The following is an 18,460-nucleotide window of genomic DNA, read 5'->3' as shown; positions in this document are numbered from 1 at the left end:
CCAGGCTTGAGGTTTGCAGCATAGTTAGACAGGGTACCTTGCCAATATTTGTTAATGTCGATGGGTTGCCACTTTTCAAAAGTAGCAGCACAAGCTTTTGGTGTATCCTCGGCCTCCTTCACAGCTCCACCTGTACTGGCTGCAGCACTGTATTCCCCATCGGAGTGTACTGTGGCGCTGGGAAACGCCCACTTGATGAGTTCTTGAAGGCGTTTGTACATGAGATGGGCTTGTTGACAGCAGGTGGCTTGGTATTCAATGGGGTAACTGATGCAGTGACGATAAAAGCTGTAGTATGTGATGCACAAGCACGAGCATACGTAAAGGCTATAAAAGGGCCTACCGGTTCATGTGGATGCGAAAAGTGCGTCACGGAAGGGGAACATAGAGGGAGAAGAGTTTTCCCACGCTTAAACAGTGCATTACGAACGGATGATTCGTTTCGTTCAGGAACCCAAGAGGAACACCACACTGGGGTATCTCCGCTCACCGGGATTAATGTGCCCATGGTGTCAGCATTCCCCCTAGACTATATGCATCTTGTGTGTCTAGGGGTGATGAAAAAAATGTTGGACTGGTGGGTTAGTGGAAGCTAACGTGTGAGACTGGGCCCGTCTAGTCTCACCACCATTTCCTCTTTGCTAGAGTCCATAACAAGCTATGTGCCATCGGACTTCCCACGAAAATGTAGGGGCCTTAAAGAGCTGAAACGCTGGAAGGCTACTGAATTTTGATTTTTTTTTTTTTTGTATGCCGGTCCAGTCGTCTTGCGGGGAATTTTGCAGAAGGAGATGTATGGACACTTTTTGTGCCTCCATGTCGCGATAGCCATACTGGTGAGTCCTCGTCGTCGTGATCTTCTTAATTACGCCGAGGAGTTACTGCACTATTTTGTTGAAACTTGCACAACGCTATATGGCATTGAGTTCACAGTCTACAATGTTCATTCCTTGGTTCACCTGGCGAATGATGGCCGCCTGCATGGTCCCCTCGATGCGTGCAGCAGCTTCCCCTTCAAAAGTTATATGCAGGTCCTTAAGCGCCACATTCGATCAGGAAACAAACCCATTCAGCAGTTGCACAGGAGACTTTCAGAGCACATGGGACTAAATGCACTCTCTTCGCACAGAAAGGACTTAAACGGCTCTGTTGTAGCCACGTCAGTTCACAACAAGGGCCCAGCATTGTCGGGTTGCGAGAGGCAATATGGTAAATGTTATCTACGTGGCTCCTTGATTTCGACTAGCGTGAGGGACAGACACGTGCTCTTGCGTGATGGTAACGTCCTTTCATTATGCAATGTCATAATTTTGGAGCATGAAGTCACTTTTGTGGGCCACATATACCACACAAAAAGTGAACTTTACACAACTCCTTGCCCATCACCTACACTATCCATCTATTTGGTATCTGATGAGGCTGCTGCTCTCACCTTTGCCAAGCACACTGATGTTGTTTGTAAATGCATCTGCTATCCCTCTGGAGAGAAGTTCGCATTTTTACCACTGTTACATGATTTCACGTATCAGGTGTAATGTTATATTGTGAGTGCTGTGATTTTCACGTGCAGTTTCTTCAGTACATGCGTTGACAGACGTCAGGAACCAGAGGCTTTGTTTCATATTTGCTACTGTGCAGCCCATCATGCTTTGCAATCACGACCATGCCATGGGCTTAGCTGTTCTTTAGCATTTTATGCAAGTGAATTGTTAGCATATGATTCCAGCTTCCACGTCGTACAATGCAGTGACAAAAGCACGTATGTCGTATCGTCGTCCTGGGTCACCGAGACAATTGCCGGCACGTATGCGCATTGGCCAGAGAGGGTGTCCAAACTCCAGCTGACTAGGCTTCTGAGGACCCATCAGTCCTCTTAGGATACATGGGTGCTCCACCGCATTCGAATATTGCACACAACAGGTTAGTCCGTGACCTGCACATTACTATTAAACTTTTTTTTATAAGTGATGAGGTGTGTATGACGGTTAGATATTTTATTTTGTTATAAATGATGGAGTAGATATCGGGTGTGCACATACTGGTGTTTGCCGTAACAAGTGTTGAACGCACATGCGTGTAGTGCTTAAGCTTCCTGCAGTCGTTTTCCTCTTTTTTACAAGGCCATTACATGTTGAAACGAAGGCAAGTCTGAACTGACGCATTTGTCAGTTCATCGAAGAAAGCTGATTATAGATAACTGCCCTTCCCATTCATAGAAACGTTTATGCACAGTGACTGCCAAGCTTCTCTGGATGGAGATATTATAACAATGACAGAAAAAAAAACCCTGATGTTATTCACCGCCTTGTCTGCAGTTTGCACACATAGCTTCCATTTGCTTTCAAAACTTTAGATTCAAAACTTAGGATTTTTTTCTGCTCAATTTACCTCAGTGCAATAAAATTCCATTTGAGACGATGCAGATGAAGCATTTGACCTGCTGCCTGTTGCTGAGAATACGTCCAACTTAGAGCATGACCAGGAGTATCAGAAAAAAGATAACGCGTAAAGCTCGAAAAAGGGTTGTGCTGTCCGACAGCGAAGATGATGATGAGCCAGATATTGTTCCAGGAAAGAAGAATGATTAGTTTCGCATTTAGGGTACATGATTTGTAGGTCGACAACGGCAAGCCCTATCACCACCACCACCACCACCATTTGTAGGTTTCTATTTCATGTGCTTTTATTTTGCAGCTTCTCAGTGTCACGTGAAGGTTCCTCCACCGCCAACATTGCCATCTCAACTGCTCTCAACACATTCAACCACGACACGGTCGTTAGGTAGCAGCTTTGCTTTCAGCTTGAAGTGTGCGGGGGTATAAGAGCTGTGTACACACTGCCTGTGATGTTGCTTGCTTGATGTTGATGTATTAACTATTTGACTCGCTATCATTTGTGCAGCATCTACGTTCTCCGCACAGTGCAGTAGTGGTGATGCTCCTGCTATTCCAAGTCGGCCGGAACGTCCAGGCACAGCACGCTGTACTCAGGGTCCATTTACAGACTGCGATCCCTTGCTGATCAATTCAAGCTGTCGTGGTAGGTGGCTACTTTGCTGTCACATTGCTGGATAATCACACACTCATTTAATAAAACACCTCTCATTTCTTCGTTTCCCAAGAAGGACACTTTCATGGCATTATATTTGTTTCTGCTCATAACTGCAGCAAAGCCATCCCCCTGTATTTCTAGGTACGGTATCACAGCGGTCCACCAGAGAGGTGCCAAGTCTGTTTGAGACTACTGTCCCTTCTGTCCTACATGAACCAGCAGGTAGGTGGTAGGAATATGATAGCTGAGAGTACGTTACAGATGGGGTCCCTCTGAAGATTTCAGTGGGGAGGTGAAAATTAATGTTGTGAAATGACAACGAGAGCCTTTTTTTACCAGATCCAATTCATTTACTGTTGGAATGCATTGTTGATGTGGCTTTTACAGGTCACCAGCACTCTGCCTCGTTTCTGCACACATACATAGAACAGTCTTCCTGCCTGTCACCATCTGTAACTCCCTTCAATGACTCTCAAAATGAATCAACTGGTAAGAACTTGTAAACCACAAAGTTAATGTTTTGGTCATTCCTGCACCCACACCACTGTAGCTTGCACTCAGACATGACTAGTACATGTCTTAGTCACTGCATGAGCAGTGGAATACTGGAGTGTGCAGCCATGTTACATTTTTAACCAGAGCACAGGATAATTGTACCATGCAGTCTGTTCACAACACCAGCAGAGCAAGCTGCGTCGTCTATTCTGGGATGCTGCTGAATATACATGCCGCATGCTTGCATGGAAAAGCTGTGCAGTTTTTGGAGTAAAATGAGTCCTCATGTTGCAGGCTCTTCATCTCCCAGTGTTCTGCAAAAGCTGCACCAAGCGATCTTGAGTTTAGAGGCCAGATTTCTCGGTATGGAAGCACACTTACATTGCCTGTGAGCTGCTCTGATAACGCAGTTTGAAATTTTCAGGTTTTGTTTTGAGATTCAGGGTGTAAATGCTGAATAATAAGATCTCTTTATGACGAGAAAACTGTTGTTTGCAGAGTTGCCTAGAGTTCCTATACCATAGCCTTATGGACAAAAAGACTGGAATCAAATATGAATCACATAGTGGTGTGCTACATAGTGATGTATTAACTTTCACTAATTCCTATCTGCTAAAAATATCTCTAAAAATTGTACTCGTGAGTATACCTTGATGTTTATCTTGCGAAAGGAAGCAGCTCTGGAATCATGAAATTAAATACTCGCCAATGGCTTCGCAAATGGCTTCGCAAAAACCTGAATGCACAATTCACAGACTGCAAATTCTGCGCACGCCACAAGCATCGAGCCCGTCATGTGCGATGGTAAAAATTGATGAAATATGTTAAGATGAACTCTCTTGCTCCCAGGCAACTCCCTTCCTACATCTCTACCGGTTCGCTGGATTTCTACCCATCTACTCTTGCTCCTTGCTCCTCGTGCTCCTTGCCTTGCGTGGGCTATAATGTCTGCTCGAAGTGGCATAGGTTTTCGCCAAGCACGGCATCTTGGAGGGGATGTACATCTCATCACGTTCAGTTTTGTTATCAGAGACCGATGTTTTGATGCTTTCCGAGTAATATGGAATCGTAGAAAAAATTCACATAAAATTCTGGGGGGGGGGGGGGGGGTCAAGCGGCACCTCTCCATCGGTTGGCGTGGAATGGCCCATCACGAATAAAAATACGTTTACCTTAATGCATGATACTGGTGGAACTCCTGGGGGTGCTGGCTCCCCCTTAGGATCCCTACGAATTTGTCAAATGTCAGTCTTTTGTTGCAAGTATGGTTTCATCACCTCTGAATTATATTTTTGTTCTGTGAAGCTCTTCAGATGAAGGCATTTGAACACGATAAAGAGATGCTTGTCATCCTGAAGGAACTACGTAGGCAACTTAGCGAGAAACTCTTAGCCCTGGAACTTCCTGAGGGGTGCCCGGAGCTTCCAGCTTCAAGATTTGAAAAGCTGGAGCAGTTGAACAGTTTCCTTCCAGAACGTGAGGACATGTCGAAGACGGTTAGTGTCATGATTAGGTTGTATTACTGTGATTAGGCCTGTGTGAAGAATGAAATGTTTATATAAATCACAAGAGTACGCTAGACGAAAAAATGGGTGAGGGTCGTCTCTAGCGGCACCTGCTGACGGCGAGCCCTACCTTTACCTTGGCTTGCGCGGACTGTTCGTATGGTAACTCGTGTCTGGCCCTGACGAAATAAAGAAATTGTTTTAACCCGTCCTGCCTATTATCGTGACCTGGATTAGCAACAGTCTGGTGGCACAGACGTGATGAGTCATTTTAATGCGTGATGACGTGTCCTGACTTCGTGACATGTCTAAGCGAGGGAAGTGTTATAGCCACCTATACTATCAATGTCGTTACGCCAGAGTCAATTAATTCCACTTCGTGTGCTCAGAAAATGCTCAGAACAAGAAAGTGACAGCTAAAAGCTTATGTTGTACTCTCTGTTACACATTGCAATATGTATCGGCGATATTTCAAACCGTGATGTTAGCTGCAACGTGCTACATTCGATTTTCCTGTGTGTCTGAGTGCATTATCCGGAGGAACACTGCCACCTGTGCTCCGGCTTCAGTCCAACCTCGCTGCATCAATTAGCAGTGGACGAACAGCACGTCGTCTTGAGAGTCGAATATGAACTAACAGAATATCCAAGTTTGATGCTACAAACATGAACAAAAGTTCATAGTATACATTCACATAGTGAACACTTCCTTCTTTGGCCAAACCTATCATCGAAACATTTAGGTTGACAGGCTGACAGAATGGCCTGTATTTTACATTGCTCTCTTATAAATGAATTCCTCTTAACATGCACCTTCAATTCAAATTTCTATCAGGTATAGTTCTTTGGTGTCAGATGGGGCTCTGATGCAAAGGATGTCATCCGTCAAATCCTCCGATGCCTACTCAAGGACAACCTCGCGATACGATGCAGTTGGAACGGATCGAGGGGAGAGAAGCATGCCTTCTCCAAGCTAGAGGACGTCAGGAACCTTATCCTAGGTAAGTTGTAGGCTCAATGTGTAAGCCGTCAATGTGCATGTAGTACGTATATTGGGAAAGCGTTGATTGCCCCTCATTCCGCTCCCCCCCCCCCCCCAAAAAAAAGCACCAACAACAAAAATTTAGTCTGAGTAGAGATTTGGTCGCATCACACATTCTGAACCAATTCCTCTTCCGAATGATATTCTTCTGCGACCTGGTCTGTTAAAAGTGATGGTAAGCCTCTTTGTGGCACGAACTTAACAACTGGCTACAAACAAACCCAGATAGCACTCTGTTGACCTGGACCATGTTCTGCAGTGAAGCTAGCTTTTTTTCTTCACATTGCGGTTGGTGTTTGTGGGAGAGTGAATTTTTTCTAGTGCAGCATTGCTACTTTCGACATGCAGTAAGCACCCTTTCAATCGAACATCGGATAAGCAAATATGTATGCTAATCGCAGACACACTGTCATTAGTTCAAACCCCTCAATCATCATCATCATCAGTAACAAACACTGTTACACCCTTAGATAGCGTCGGTACTATTATTATGTGTACTTTATAGGTGAAAATACTGCTGAACCTAAATGCATTCTTTGGATACTTAGTGTTTCAGCTACAAAAGAATTCACTGCACTATCAGTTAAACAGCACATGTATTCTAACAATTAATATTGCAAGTGTACTTAAGAGGCATTTTTCTCATACGTTTCCAGCGTCCGCTAGAGGTCACTTCAACACAGTTACAGATGCCGTTGTGAAGAACACTATAAAATGCTGGTTGACCTGCGCCTGTGATCGTGGTGGTGGACGAACTGAAAGACGAAAGAAGAAGCAGACAGCAGAGGTGTAACGAAAAAAAAAACATCCCATCAGCGAAGGACGCAGTTTCGTAGGCGGACCAGCCAGTGTGCCATCCTACAGCACTTCAACAGTATTCTCTGTGCACTAGTGTCAGGTGCACAGTGAACATGTTCACAGGACTTCCATATGTCGACGAACCACAGCGGAGTGACTACGTGCACTGAAGTACAAGGCCTGATCTTCCTTTACAAACTGTAGCCCAGATATCTAGCTTTCTGCCTCAGCAGTAGCACGCTGCAAGGTGGTTGTTGGTAGTCAGTAAATGAAAACTGGCGGCTGCGAGAACAGCCATGAGGTACACACGAGCAGCGTATTTTTTTCTCCGGTGCGACACCTTAGCGGCAAGCGGTAGCTTGCAAAAGACGGCCAGTTCACTGCTTAGGAGGGGTGGAGGACTGCATTGTTACGGACACACTGTGGTAGCCTCGGTATCTGTGCTCTTGTAGGTACCCACATAGTGGGTTGGATTTCACTGTGGTGCTCTACAACAACACATGACCGCAAGATGATGAAGGCTTGGAGCTCGCCGCTATCATCCTGATAGCAAGGATGAATCACGGTGGCAACTCGGTGTACTACTTTTATTAGAGAGTTTTAGTATACCGCTACCGGTGCCCGGTAGGCTGCCGCGGCTACCGGTGGACTTGTTTACCGCAGTCCCCGGCTCCGGTATAACAGGCTCGTTTAGTATAGCGCGACTCTACCGCGACATTTCACCGGTAGCGACGCACGGAGACGGGAAGGAGAGCGGCGGCGCTGCTGTCGATCTCGCCGGTGAAGCGAGCGGAACGCTGGCGGTAGGCTGCGCGGTATTTCGCCCCTCCGACCGGCGGCCGGTAGGACCGGGAGGCCGGTATTCCGCTCGCGCTTGCGCAAAGAAGGCATGACGTCAATACCGGCCTCACCGGTAGCCTATGGCCGGTATACTAAAGCTCTCTATTGGCTCATTAGCAAAAGAAAGAAAAATCTTGCAAACAACCTTCTAAAATGTTGCCACTATAATTCATCCCTGCTATCCCAATATTAGTGGGGAGCTCCCAATCTTTACAATATTTCTGTCACATGTTGTTGCAGAGCACTACACTGAAATCCAACCAACTTGGCACGCACATGCAAGAGCAATGATACCGAAACTACCGCAGCGTTAACAGAGCCTTCATCCACCACCCTGAAACGGTCAACTGGCCAGCTTTCGCAAGCTGCTGCTTGCCGCTAGGCCATCGCATCATAGAAAAAATATGCCGGTTTCGTGTTCCAAAAACTTACGTCCAGACCTGTACAGCTAAGGAACAGGTAGGACAACTGCTTCCTCACAACTAAAACTTTAAACTAAAAACACTGTGAGGAAGAGTGTTGTGACTGGGGGCGGATACAGAAGTTACGACATTATCTTATTCACAGATATCGTGAGATCTGGGTAGTTTTTCTTATCGGGCACCATTATATGAGCAACCTGTCAATGACCTTCAGGACACAAACTATATTATTGGCCACTAAGGTATGCTTTTGTACCTTCGGTATCCATGTTTCTTCACGCCTGTCTTATCTATTGGGCTCTTCCGTTGTTTGGTAAAAGTTTTAATTGCGAGTAAGTAGTTGTTCAATCTGTTCCTTAGCTGTACTTTGTCGTTCTCCTCGTAGCTGCTTGTTTTCACTGACACTCAGTAGTGCTTACATCTACTTTTTTATTGAGCTACTAATGAAACGGCTGGTGAAGCGTACCGCCCTTCACAGGGATGTAGTAACACATTTTCTTTTGACAGGAGCATCACAGTTGTGTAGGTTTGATTTTGTTTGCCATTGTAACTGTAGACATCTAGGTAGATGGGAGTACGGAGTGGCAGAGTTTACGGAGACATGTTATTTGTTTTTCACGTCATAATTCTGCTCCTAAAGTTCTTTCTTCTGTAACTTTGATGACTACTGACAGAAGGCAGTAGGCTTTTTGATAACTGTTTTTTTTATTATACTTTAATATATTTCGATCCAGTTATCTCCACCTGTAGCTGCTAGCTTTTTTCTCTTTGACATTTCAATCCATTTATCTCCACCTGTAGCTGATGCAAGCTTTTTTTTCTTTTTGTGACAAACGAGCTGTTGCATTTTGTGTGTACCATTGTGTGAAGGTTAGTATCATTGAAACTGCTACTGTGTCTTTCTAGTCACTTGCTTTTCTCTTGACATTTTTTTTATTACTGCTGCAAATTATTTCCCCTTGTGACAAAAGAGTTCGTGTTGCTCCCTTTTTTGAGTGTGGTATAGTTATAACTGCTGTGAAATATAACCAATTGTTATAGGTGTATATTTTGTGTTCGATGGAGATCGTGTGCATCTTCTGTGGCACAGTTCAACTTGTCTTTTAAGCGAATAATAAACCATGCGATGCAACCCTGAAGTTACATGTGTGGAGTAGATTTTTCTTAGAACTATCCAAGCTGGCGAGAGGTTGGGGAAAGAATGGCTGGTCAACTGCTGCCAAGCTCGCTGGCCAAGAAGCATGGGAGTACCAAGGGACAAGCCTGTTGGCCAACTATGACTGGTTTGTTTAAAGGTTGGATAGATACTGGCTGGCCAATTGTTGGTCATGTACATTGGAGGTACCTAGAAACGAGCTTGTTGGCCAACTATTCAGTGTAGTTGGTTGAAGTTTGGGAGGACACTGGCTGGCCAAGTGTTGGCAAATTGTTGGCCAAGGAACAGATCCGTACCAAGAAACGACGTCGTTGGCCAACCGCAAGCCAAGCGTGGCCAGGTTGGCTGGCCAGGCCAGTGTCAAGTTTGGCCCAAGGTCTTTCTGTCACTTGGGTATCAGATAGCGCAGGCTACCTGATATAATTTTGAATGTTATTCAATTGCCTATAATTACATTTACTTGATTTATTACTCTGAGTTCCCTTGTAATTGGCGTTTAATTACCTTGAATTAAATTTAGTTAACCTGTTTATTGTTTTCGTTGTTAACCATTGTAGTAACCTGTAGTTACCTTTGGTAAGCTTTAATTTCACTTAACCTTTCTCTTACTTAGATATATCTTACATTCATTGCATTTAACCTCAACTTTCTTGCTTTAATTGCCTTTCATTACGTCTAGTTAAGTTTCAATTACTCATACCTCCTCTTCTTAGTTACCTTCGACTACTTCAATTCTAAATCATGTACCTCCATTTAAATTCACCCTCTTATATCCCCTTTGCATGTCCACTTATACCTCTGCCTCGGTGAGGCTTCACCATCTCATATGATGACACAAGCACACACATGCAGCCTTTTACAGTTTGAGACTTCTATAGTGCTAGCGCATTAAAAGATGAGACAAAAGGCACAAAACTCCTTGTGTCAAATGTGAATTCACAATCGTTTACCAGATACAGTTATCGTGCAAAAGAGCTTTTGTCGGTCATTGAGGTCATGCTAAAGAGTATGCGTATCTGTCGGCTTTTCTACGAACGGAGATGAAAGGTTATTTCAAAACAAAAACAGTGAGGATGACAATTGACGCGTTTCTCATAAAGGGACTTGGGGGAAAAATAGATGAATCAACGAAAAGTAAATTGCTTTGACATAAAGAATACAGAGGACCAACCTAAAATGTGAAGGAAGCGTGGGTTCATCGGTGCGACTGTCACCGCCTTTCATGTTGTGACGTCATCATTTCGTGTTTTTAACCTCTTCTTCTTTCTTTGACCTTCCTCCTGGGAATATTTCGTCACGTTGACGGGTTACTAGTGGGGCCAGTATGGTCGCCGTTCTCTGTGTCTGTCTTGTTCGCGCCAAGTTAGTTGTAATCGTGTACTGACTGACCCATTCAGCAACATTAATTAGTGAATTGTTGACTTTGTCCCTCAGGATCTTGGGGACTGTATGTGTTGTGTTTGTCCCTAGCTAGAACTCACGGCGGCTTATTTGCCGATGTGTTCCCAGCCACCGCCGTGCTTCATGTACGAATGTGTCTCTGAGAAAACATGCAAGAGTGACAAGAGCACGGCGCTGGCTTATCCAATAGCCCGAGCTTTAAATCGGCCGGGACCATACATTCCCTTCCATAGGTCACGCTCGACCCTGTATTACACCTCTGGTAGTGATCTATGGTCAACTTTTACAGCCTGCTACACTGGGCCGGGTCACCCTTCACCAAGAGCGTTCGACGTTTACGGTATCCTTGGCTACGTTGAATGTAACGCCACCGGAACCTTTCACGTTCAAGACGCCGAATTAGTGGCCCACTTGAAGGAAACGCTTTCTACGTTTCCGTGCTGCCTCTGGCCTCAACGACAAGGCTGGGTTAAGCCAAGTAGATGCACTGATCTACATTATGGGTGAACAAGTGGGGGACATATACGCCACGCTAAAGTTTATTCCCGAAGACGCACAGAAGTTCGACAAGGTGCTAGAAGCATTCCATGCCTACTTCGTTCCGTCCCGCAACATCATCTTTGAGCATGCAAAGTACAACACGAGAGTACAACAGGATTTCGAATGTCTGGAGTAATTCGTGACTGTCTTGCATTCAATGGCAAACTATGAGACTATGAGGCCCTGCGCGAAGAACTGATCTGGGACAGACTGGTTGCAGGTATTCGAGACAAGAAAGTTTCGGAACAACTACAGCTCGACTCCGAACTCACTCTACAAAAGGCTACCACAGCGGTTCACCAGCGAGAAACTGTCCCGCTGCAGCAAGCTGAACTTCACAAAGGCAATGACGGTACAGTATATCGACTAACGACGCACAAAGTGTCAGCGGGGTCCAAATCAAGGAGACTGGCAACCAGGAAGATTCACGCAGGCACGACCCGTCCTTCTTCAAAGTCAGGTTCCCAAAAGTTCTGCCGGTGGTGCGGCCGTGACAGGCACGCAAGATAGAACTGCCAAGCAAGTAACAAGATATGCTTCAAATGCAGGAAGAAGGGGCACTTCTCATCAGTTTGCCTTTCGGCTAAGCAGACCCAATCTGCCCCCACCGGAACTACTGCATTATTAGGAGTCGTAGCTCATGGAGGAACGTCGAAATGGCAACTCTCGGTCCTTGTTCAAGGAATACCGTTAACGTTTAAAGTTGACACAGGAGCTGACGAAACAGTTATACCAGTGAGCGTTTTCCCCAAGCACTTCACGGGAATCCGTCTCGAAACTCCCAAACGTCGCCTGCGAGGTCTAGACAGAAAAATGCTGAAGGTCATAGGTATGACCTCTCTTCAGACAGCTTTTCAAGGACAAGAAACCCAACAAGACATTTATGACTCGAAGGAACTTCCTACGTGTTTGCTTGGTCAGCCAGCTATAGACAGCCTCAAAGTGTTTTGGACAATACAAATGCTCTCACAGGAATCCCAATTCGAAGAATATGCTACGGTCTTTCAGTAACTGGGAGTTCTACAAGGAGATTACGACATAAAGCTAGCTCCTGATGCTAGGCCCTTTGCCCTTTCATCTCCACGGAGAGTACCACTGCCCCTATAGCAAAAAACAAAAGAGGAACGTTAGCGTATGGAGAAGCTAAGAGTCATACCGCCAGTCATGGAACCGGCAGCCTGGTGGGCGCCAATGGTAATCGTCCCAAAGAAGTCAGGAGGAATTTGACTTTGCATTGATTTGCGCTACGTACACTCTGAGAAAAAAAGGGGTCACCTGGGAGTAAAAAGCAATTTTACTCCCCCTACTAAAATTTAAGTCCCACTTAACTCCCTTTCAACACCTTTATTGGCCCGGTCACCCCCATCGCTAAAAGTGAACACCCACTTACCTCCCTTGTAACTCCCAGGACATGCATTTTACTCCCCTCACCGAAAAGTAACACCCACCTAACTTCCTGTAACTCCCACGTTTTCCACGTATTGTCATTTGCTTGTCGGTGCCACGGCCACAGGAGAAATCTGCGCAGAAGGCGTATTTTTTTGTCAGGCGCACAAGAAAGAATCACGTGATGCTCTAGCCCGTTGCGCCTTGCAGCGGTTCATTTCAAATTGTCCCAGACGCTGCTGGAGGATGGGGTCGAGCAACATGACGGCGTCTCGATGTCTTGGACAACTGCGGTAATTTCCAGCGCGAACAGCTCCAGCACAGGTTGAAGTTTGTGAAGCTTTAAGTGCACGTCCCTCGTAGGTAACGGATGCACCACATGCGGCCACAGTCTATACAGGTAAACGGCCGTGGTGTCTTTGTTCATTAGCGTTCACTTGAGACTCTATTGTTCTTCCAGTCGATTCAGCCCACCGAGTTCATAAAAATGAAAACGATCCCGGGTATGCTTGTAGGCACATTAACGTGCGTGTGCTACTTTTAATATGTGGTCGATTCGCTGTAGTTTTCATCTTACATGTTCGTGTAGGACTCATCAAGTGTCTCTTTTAGCAAGCTTGGAATCATTTATCGTCTAATGCGCTACAGGTAAGAATGCTACGTAAATCGGAAAATTATCTAACGTTGATATATCTGTATCATGTCTGTGTTATTTTTCCCAGTGTGCTTCGACAGAGGAACTTCTACTTGGCCGGTGAGTCCCAGAGGTTGGAAAACACGAAGGAACAATGAAATTTGTAGCCGTTCATAAGGCAACAAATGACCAGATGCTACAGTTGCGTCGCCAGCTGGCAGGACACAAGCTAATTATACTGGTGAGTAACATCCATGACCCTTCTTATTTACATAAATTGGCGATATTACGATCGTGGTGTGTATAAACGGACGCTGTGTGGCTCGCAAACATAAATAACCACACAAAAGTGGTCTCGACACAGGCATGAGCAGCTCATCAGGTAGCACTTCACGATTTTTTAACAGATGCAACGTCCAAGTGCCTACGTGTACAGATAAGCAGAGGACACAGTACAACCACAAGCCAATAGTGTAGTAGATAAACACGAGGGCTATAACAAATACTTGTCGCCTAAGCAGCAGTAATGAAGATGAGGTATAAAATCCGAAGGACATAGCGGTGCAGGACACCGACGCAGAACAAGAGACACACCACAGCGCTACTAACAACATGGAATTTACTAGGAAAGCACGCGAAGACTGCAAACACCGCAACTGACACGGAACAGAGTCACGCACTCCACCTGGTGCATTCTACACCGTGCATGACTCAAGAAATGCCATCTCCTTATCTAACAGCGCGACCGATGGTTTGCTGAAACTCATATCGCCACCGCGGTTTATCGGGAGTGCCTCAATGATCGGAGTGCGGGAGTCTGTTCCGTGTCAGTTGCGGTGTTCGTAGCCTTCGTGTGTTTTCCTAGTAAATTTCCTGTTGTTACTAGCGCTGTGGTGTGTCTCTTTGTTCTGCGTCGGTGTCCTGCGCTATGTCCTTCGGATTGGAGTACCAACAAGCCCAAGTGTCGACTGTTCTGAGGTATAAAAGCCAATATCTTGGAATACACGTATGCTACAAAACGAAACAGGCTATATGCATGATCGGCTCTAAGTTTCAGCATGTACATATGTCAGCATTCATGGATTCCAGTTCTGGTGTAAATCAGCACCGTCAAACAATGGCATAAGTTGTGATTTGTTTCTATGGCGGTTGTATATTATGCATATTAGCCAAAGTAAATGCATAGCGCGAAAACGTTCCCCAATGTGGCAATTCGAAGCGGGTGCCATATTGGACCAAATTAGCGTCTGACATACAGATATACGTTTGGATAAGGATATACGAGCTTAAAGTTAGTGGTAGGTTTAAAACATCACATAAATGTGTTAATGAACCAAAAGCTCATTTAGACAGGCAGTGACATTTCCTTTCTCGGAAAAAAAACGAATGTAATATACATTGAACATGAATCTGGTACAGAACGCACACAGACAAGAACGACATACATGGAACCCCAACAAGCCCAAGTGTCGACTCTTCTGAGGTATAAAAGCCAATATCTTGGAATACACGTATGCTACAAAACGAAACAGGCTCTAAGCATGATCGGCTCTAAGTTTCAGCATGTACATATGTCAGCATTCATGGATTCCAGTTCTGGTGTAAGTCAGCACCGTCAAACAATGGCATAAGTTGTGATTTGTTTCTATGGTGGTCGTATATTATGCATATTAGCCAAAGTAAATGCATAGTGCGAAAACGTTCCCCAATGTGGCAATTCGAAGCGGGTGCCATATTGGACCAAATTAGCGTCTGACATACAGATATACGTTTGGATAAGGATATACGAGCTTAAAGTTAGTGGTAGGTTTAAAACATCACATAAATGGGTTAATGAACCAAAAGCTCATTTAGAAAGGCAGTGACATTTCCTTTCTCGGAAAAAAAAACAACGAATGTAATATACATTGAACATGAATCTGGTACAGAACGCGCACAGACAAGAACGACATACATGGAACCCCAACAAGCCCAAGTGTCGACTCTTCTGAGGTATAAAAGCCAATATCTTGGAATACACGTATGCTACAAAACGAAACAGGCTATAAGCATGATCGGCTCTAAGTTTCAGCATCTACATATGTCAGCATTCATGGATTCCAGTTCTGGTGTAAATCAGCACCGTCAAACAATGGCATAAGTTGTGATTTGTTTCTATGGCGGTCGTATATTATGCATATTAGCCAAAGTAAATGCATAGCGCGAAAACGTTCCCCAATGTAGCAATTCGAAGCGGGTGCCATATTGGACCAAGTTAGCGTCTGACATACAGATATACGTTTGGATAAGGATATACGAGCTTAACGTTAGTGGTAGGTTTAAAACATCACATAAATGGGCTAATGAACCAAAAGCTCATTTAGAAAGGCAGTGACATTTCCTTTCTCGGAAAAAAAACAACGAATGTAATATACGTTGAACATGAATCTGGTACAGAACGCGCACAGACAAGAACGACATACATGGAACCCCAACAAGCCCAAGTGTCGACTCTTCTGAGGCATAAAAGCCAATATCTTGGAATACACGTATGCTACAAAACGAAACAGGCTATAAGCATGATCGGCTCTAAGTTTCAGCATCTACATATGTCAGCATTCATGGATTCCAGTTCTGGTGTAAATCAGCACCGTCAAACAATGGCATAAGTTGTGATTTGTTTTCTATTGCTGTCGTGTATTATGCATATTAGCCAAAGTAAATGCATAGCGCGAAAACGTTCCCCAATGTGGCAATTCGAAGCGGGTGCCATATTGGACCAGGTTAGCGTCTGACATACAGATATACGTTTGGATAAGGATATACGAGCTTAAAGTTAGTGGTAGGTTTAAAACATCACATAAATGGGTTAATGAACCAAAAGCTCATTTAGAAAGGCAGTGACATTTCCTTTCTCGGAAAAAAAAAACAACGAATGTAATATACATTGAACATGAATCTGGTACAGAACGCGCACAGACAAGAACGACATACATGGAACCCCAACAAGCCCAAGTGTCGACTCTTCTGAGGTATAAAAGCCAATATCTTGGAATACACGTATGCTACAAAACGAAACAGGCTATAAGCATGATCGGCTGTAAGTTTCAGCATCTACACATGTCAGCATTCATGGATTCCAGTTCTGGTGTAAATCAGCACCGTCAAACAATGGCATAAGTTGTGATTTGTTTCTATGGCAGTCGTATATTATGCATATTAGCCAAAGTAAATGCTAGCGCGAAAACGTTCCCCAATGTGGCAATTCGAAACTGGTGCCATATTGGACCAAATTAGCGTCTGACATACAGATATACGTTTGGATAAGGATATACGAGCTTAAAGTTTGTGGTAGGTTTAAAACATCACATAAATGGGTTAATGAACCAAAAGCTCATTTAGAAAGGCAGTGACATTTCCTTTCTCGAAAAAAAAAAACAACGAATGTAATATACATTGAACATGAATCTGGTACAGAACGCGCACAGACAAGAACGACATACATGGAACCCCAACAAGCCCAAGTGTCGACTCTTCTGAGGTATAAAAGCCAATATCTTGGAATACACGTATGCTACAAAACGAAACAGGCTATAGGCATGATCGGCTCTAAGTTTCAGCATCTACATATGTCAGCATTCATGGATTCCAGTTCTGGTGTAAATCAGCACCGTCAAACAATGGCATAAGTTGTGATTTGTTTCTATTGCTGTCGTATATTATGCATATTAGCCAAAGTAAATGCATAGCGCGAAAACGTTCCCCAATGTGGCAATTCGAAGCGGGTGCCATATTGGACCAGGTTAGCGTCTGACATACAGATATACGTTTGGATAAGGATATACGAGCTTAAAGTTAGTGGTAGGTTTAAAACATCACATAAATGGGTTAATGAACCAAAAGCTCATTTAGACAGGCAGTGACATTTCCTTTCTCGGAAAAAAAACGAATGTAATATACATTGAACATGAATCTGGTACAGAACGCACGCAGACAAGAACGACATACATGGAACCCCAACAAGCCCAAGTGTCGACTCTTCTGAGGTATAAAAGCCAATATCTTGGAATACACGTATGCTACAAAACGAAACAGGCTATAGGCATGATCGGCTCTAAGTTTCAGCATCTACATATGTCAGCATTCATGGATTCCAGTTCTGGTGTAAATCAGCACCGTCAAACAATGGCATAAGTTGTGATTTGTTTCTATTGCTGTCGTATATTATGCATATTAGCCAAAGTAAATGCATAGCGCGAAAACGTTCCCCAATGTGGCAATTCGAAGCGGGTGCCATATTGGACCAGGTTAGCGTCTGACATACAGATATACGTTTGGATAAGGATATACGAGCTTAAAGTTAGTGGTAGGTTTAAAACATCACATAAATGGGTTAATGAACCAAAAGCTCATTTAGAAAGGCAGTGACATTTCCTTTCTCGAAAAAAAAAAAAAAACAACAACGAATGTAATATACATTGAACATGAATCTGGTACAGAACGCGCACAGACAAGAACGACATACATGGAACCCCAACAAGCCCAAGTGTCGACTCTTCTGAGGTATAAAAGCCAATATCTTGGAATACACGTATGCTACAAAACGAAACAGGCTATAGGCATGATCGGCTCTAAGTTTCAGCATCTACATATGTCAGCATTCATGGATTCCAGTTCTGGTGTAAATCAGCACCGTCAAACAATGGCATAAGTTGTGATTTGTTTCTATTGCTGTCGTATATTATGCATATTAGCCAAAGTAAATGCATAGCGCGAAAACGTTCCCCAATGTGGCAATTCGAAGCGGGTGCCATATTGGACCAGGTTAGCGTCTGACATACAGATATACGTTTGGATAAGGATATACGAGCTTAAAGTTAGTGGTAGGTTTAAAACATCACATAAATGGGTTAATGAACCAAAAGCTCATTTAGAAAGGCAGTGACATTTCCTTTCTCGGAAAAAAAAAAACAACGAATGTAATATACGTTGAACATGAATCTGGTACAGAACGCGCACAGACAAGAACGACATACATGGAACCCCAACAAGCCCAAGTGTCGACTCTTCTGAGGTATAAAAGCCAATATCTTGGAATACACGTATGCTACAAAACGAAACAGGCTATAAGCATGATCGGCTCTAAGTTTCAGCATCTACATATGTCAGCATTCATGGATTCCAGTTCTGGTGCAAATCAGCAACGTCAGAC

General features: G+C 44.2%; 1 long non-coding RNA gene across 1 annotated transcript; it reads left to right on the top strand.

Moving 5' to 3' along the window:
- Positions 1-2,693: 2,693 nt before the first annotated feature.
- LOC135375154 (uncharacterized) lies at positions 2,694-3,497 on the top strand. The gene is made up of 4 exons (XR_010417171.1): positions 2,694-2,781; positions 2,902-3,039; positions 3,193-3,273; positions 3,439-3,497. It is a non-coding gene; the product is annotated as an uncharacterized LOC135375154 (long non-coding RNA).
- The last annotated feature ends 14,963 nt before the right edge of the window (positions 3,498-18,460 follow it).

Source organism: Ornithodoros turicata, chromosome 1 (genome assembly GCF_037126465.1).
Source record: "Ornithodoros turicata isolate Travis chromosome 1, ASM3712646v1, whole genome shotgun sequence".
NCBI lineage: Eukaryota > Metazoa > Arthropoda > Arachnida > Ixodida > Argasidae > Ornithodoros > Ornithodoros turicata.
The sequence above is the reverse complement of the archived record's forward strand: the minus strand, read 5'-3'. Positions and strand labels throughout refer to the sequence as shown.